Source organism: Austrofundulus limnaeus, unplaced genomic scaffold (genome assembly GCF_001266775.1).
Source record: "Austrofundulus limnaeus strain Quisiro unplaced genomic scaffold, Austrofundulus_limnaeus-1.0 Scaffold31, whole genome shotgun sequence".
Taxonomy (NCBI): domain Eukaryota; kingdom Metazoa; phylum Chordata; class Actinopteri; order Cyprinodontiformes; family Rivulidae; genus Austrofundulus; species Austrofundulus limnaeus.
The window spans coordinates 2,154,097-2,159,290 of NW_013952433.1; positions in this window are offsets into that span (position 1 = coordinate 2,154,097).

Sequence of the window (5,194 nt, forward strand, 5' to 3'; positions counted from 1 at the left end):
CTACTGATTGATCTGAAACACATCTAGAACTTTGTAACATTCTGTGGTTTGTAAATAACTCTGTGACCTTGATTTCAACTCTATTTGCCTCACGGGTCATTTTGACCCGAAGACCATCTTTGTACTTTTTTTTGTACAGCTTACATGGAAATGTGAATAAAAGCAACATTTAACTTTTTCTATTGTTTTGGCCAATCTAGGCAAAGTCTTAAAATCTCAAGTTAAAAAAATAATATTTAGGGGATTTTTTGGGGGGTTTTAACACAGTGGCGGATCATTTTGACCCGAAGACAACAGGAGGGTTAAAAACACTTTTAAAAAAAAAGGTTTTACATTTGGATGTTGCCCACAGGTCAGCCTTGTCAGACCAACTATAAAAGCAGCAGATAACCTTATCAACCTCAAGATTTTTAAATTTGATCACTTCAGATACATCTCAAATCATAAAAAGCCTGATTTATTGAAACGGCAGCTACAAAGGTTAGTACAAAAGAAAAAAAAAAGCTTAAATGTCAGTATGGAGAAACTTTTGAAACTCTCCCCCTCATTTTACTCAGCCAGCATTCATAAAGAGATGAATTCCAATTCCACCTACAGCTGCAACATGTGTAAATATTCATAAACGTACAGTAAGACGGTGCATTACAGCGATTTCATAAGAGCAGTAAAAAGGGAATAAGTGTGAAAACAAGGCAGTGAGGCACGAGGGGACAGGCAACTTTCGGTCAGTTTGCCGTTTTATACCAAGTGCTTCCACTTTTGTGGTTTTCCAGCAAGGCTGTAAAGAAATCCACCAAGCTGATTACAATGTAACCAACACCTCTGTCCGCCAAATGCTTCTCAGAGGGTTTATCTGTCTCTGTCCTCTGATCCTTCCTCTTTCTTTGTGGAGAACCGGCGTATAGCCGAGGAGAGAGGTGACCTTTTCCATTTACTGCCGCTACAGAAAAGCTCATTGAGCATTGGAGCAGCAGGCAGCACACAGACATCCACTCTTTGATGATTGATTGAAATCCCGCAAGGTCTGGATCATTTACTGTAAGATAATACCGGAGCTGATACAGCCCCACGCTGCACACAAACCCCTATGAAAGAAAATCCCACTGCAGAGGTGGGGAGGGGAGCGAGAGAGAGAGAGAGTCAGTGTGGGGAAACTGACAAATCCCATCATGACAAGGATCACGGTCGTCTTCAGTCGATMCTCCTGCCCGACTCCTCTGTCTCCGCTTCAAACTGTTTTCCTTCTTTGTTTTCTACTTCACGAAGCCGATTTTCTCCACTTTCCGAAGCTCGGGCCCCTCCTCCGCGCCTCCCAGCAGTGTCCTAATAAATTGTCCAAACTGTGAGGGTTTTTATGACTCTCTGCTGAGGAAATTGGCCTTGATTAAATCTTAATGGCATTGTTTAACAACGTGATTGCTGCATTATTAGACATCCTGCTGTAGCTGCACCTGAACAGCTTTCTGCAGTTAGCTTCACCTAATCTGTGCACAGCTCCATCGCACAAAACAAACAGGCTGATGACTCGTTGTTGGGGGGGGGGGGCTTATCACGAGTCACAGCCACATCCTCTCCTGATGCATCCTGCTGCATGTCCCACCTGTTGAGTGAGAAGGGTGTCCTTCTTCCGTCCCCCGTCGCCCCCCGAATGTTAGCGGCGAGCATGCCAGCGGGCAGACACTGCCATCATTCAGCTGCTTCCTCTTCTGCTCGGCTGAACACTGGGCCTAATGTGCAGACGGCAGCGAGAGCGGGAAGGTGTGCGCTCACAAACACACAAACAAAAAATTTAAAAAAATAAAAAAACGCATACACAAGTGCCCTCGTTCGCACAAAATCCCTCTGTTTCGCTCACTAACTACCTCCTGCGGCGAGGCTGTGGCGCCGGGCCAGAGCAGAGAGCTGGTACCTCGATGGTGGCTCGTCAGGCAGGTCAACACAAATTTCATTAACCCGGAGGTCAACACACTCCGGACTTGTGATGTTCCAATGCTTTTTTTTTTTTTTTTTGCCGCTCCTCCAACCCAGGCCTCTATCCATCTCTCAATCCTCTTACTGCATCTGTTAATATTCCATGCAGCACGCATGAGTCATGGAACGCACAGCAGGGATGTGAATGTAACCGAAAGGTTTCAGAGAAATCTTAATTTAAAAAGGCCTATCTTTTCTTGGAGCAATGCACAGCTATAATATTTAAGCAAAGATGTTGTGCGACATGTAGCGCCTGGATTACGAGCTGGGCGTGACTTTCTCACGAAATTTTAGCACAGTATCTGTAAAAGCGACAAAGCTTTAGCATTTATTGTTTTGGCTGATGGAATGTCAGCTGCTTTAGCTATCTTAGATTGGCGTCACTCCAAAATTTAACTAGTTTTAGGTGTTTTCTAAAAGTTGTATTAAGGTTCAACGCATTCCATAAGATATTTTGATTAAAAAAATAGAGTTAAGTATTAGCTAATGCAACAATTTTAAATAGTACTTGGGGCAGGGGTGTCAAACTCATTTTCTCAAAGGGCCACATGAGCATTACAGTGGCCCACAAAGGGCCTTGTGTCGTCATTACTGCTGAGCACCTATTTCTTGCATAGAAACAGCGTTTTAACAAGTCCTCTTATAAACACTGAAAAGTACTGTTATATTAAAAGGGGCAATATTATGTGTTTCACAGGCATACATTTAAATACTATACCATAATAAAGTATCTATGTATGTCACCTTTAGCTGTTATTAAAATGTTGTTTTTATGTTTAAATAGAAAATAAACTTATCTTCTCATCACTTCCTCTTCTAAATGCCTTGAAATTGGCCTCTGTGTCTTTAAGAACCAACTTCTGCTTCTGTCTCACCCATTTTGGGGGGGGGGGTCACACTCATGGGGGGCCTGCCATGACGCAGTTTACTTGGCATCTGTCATGGGCGGGGTGCGTGTGGAGGGGGTGGGTGCTCAGCCATGAGGAAGTTTGGCTTAAAGACATGTCCCAGGGACGTTTCTGGTCCCAAAAGGTGTTTCTGGTCCCCACCTGTCGTTTTGCTTCTCAGCATGGCTGCCTAAATAAGCTGCAGGATTTCTCAAACATGCATGAATGAGTCAAAGAAAGGCTTTGGGCATGTTTTTTTATGAGAGTATAACATTATAACATGATATAAAACTCAAAAAAGTTCATTTTACACGATATTGCCCCTTGAATAGTAAAAGTAAGAGTTTTGCTCCTTGTTGAGCTGCGGTGGATGCCGTCTCGAAATCTGAACCCCCCCCCCACTTTCCAACAGGGATCTCCAACTGGAGGGGCGTTCCAGTTTAAACTAATGACGTTTAAGTGGGAAATCCCACTTCCCAGTAAAACTGGGCTGCAGAAAAAGTAGATGGCAAAAGTAAAACCAAATATAGATTTTACACAGTAGCTGACGGCTACTTTTGAATCCTGTGCACCTCCACCTAGTGATAGGATGCCATCATTTTGTGGGAGAAATAATCGACATGCATTATGGGAGTTGTAGTTTATGGTCAAAGCAACTTATTTTGAAACACTAATGCAGTGCTATTTAACTAAATTGCTCAGGAGGTCACAGTTAAAGCCAGCATCTCAGGGTCAGGATAAGATTTATTATCTTTCACCKTTTAAATTTATTTTGTTGCGCTGAATCGTAAGTGTAAAGTTCACAACTGATTTGAAAATTTATTTTTATAGTAAATTAGACAAAAAGGGGGAATCCTCATTGGTGGACACATGTGACTAATAAGCTGGAAATCAGTCTCCGCTTCTACCACATAACAGTCATAACTATTTCAGCATTTGCTGAGGTTGCTTAGCTGAGTCAGCAATCTTGAATGGAACAGACTCCAAATGCTAACCAGCTGTAGATGATCATCTACTGGTAACATCTAGGAGTTTCATTCAAACCTGTCCAGTGGTTTGTGAGATATTGTGCTAACAGTACAAACCGTGAAGCACATGCACGGGAAAAAACAATCGCCTCACCTTAGGCGATGGGTGATAATTATGTTTCCCATGACAGAGCAGTGGCTTTACAGCAGGGCAGGAAATGCAAATAAGTGTGTGGTCGTGCATAACGTAAGGAGATAATGAAAAAACCTGACAATAGGCACACTGAAACGTGAATGTGTGCATAGAGGAAGAGCAGGAGGCTTCACAACCCCCCCCCCCCAAAAATCTGTCCATTGTCTCCACCTCCACCATCCCGCTCAGGATGCTGTGCGTGTTGCCGCGGGGACATTGGTCATCCTCGCTGTGGAATTACCAAAGAGATTTATTGTGTTGGTCAGATAAGCTGCGGGGCAGATTCATGGCCGAGTGGGTGATGATGGTGCCCAAAACCAGATCCCGAGACACAATAAACCTGACCGCTGTGTGCACGCACATTGATGGTACGACCCTTTAAATGAAATAAGACGTCCAGCGCTTGAGATGAATTATCCACAATAAGTGTGTTTGGGGCGGGGGCGGGGGGGGGCTTGTTCAATTTAATCCTTTTTCAACGATAGGAAAGACAAACGTGCAGATTAGAAGATTCAATTTTATGGTCACAGTGGCCGTCCAGGTCTCTGCAGCCGTAGCGTGGAGTAAAACATACGTTCTGGCTCAGGCCGGCCGAACAACACGGCTCTAAAGAATAAAAATATGACAGCATCAGTTCAGCTGCAGTTCACTCATTTTGGGATTTCTTCTGATGAGGAGTCACTTTTTTCCCCTTTCACTTTTCATCTGATTACCAGAGCTGTTCCACGGTGATAGAAACCTCTAGAATTCTTATTATTTCAATCTGTAAAAACCCCGCCGCGCAGCTGGCTTCTCACAAATCCCTGCTTTAACCCAGCCAAACCACTTTGTCCAGGCAGACTTGCAGATCGCACCCTTGTCAGGCTCTGCTAAATCTAAGAGTGACCATAAAAAACACATTTGAGATGGAAAAACATGACCTGCTTGGAAATTATTTTTTTCTTCTACTTCTTTTTTTTTTTTCCTGAACATGCAGTGTTTATATCTGTTTGTTTGCCGCTTTATTTCTCTGTGAGCGAGGATCAAGGAGGGCAGATCCGTTATTCGAAAATATGAGAAGCTAATTGACCGTACTCACCATTGCATGAATAAATGATAACAGAAAAAGGTGCTTTGCTTGTGTTTAAACACACACACACACACACACACACACACACACACACACACACACACAC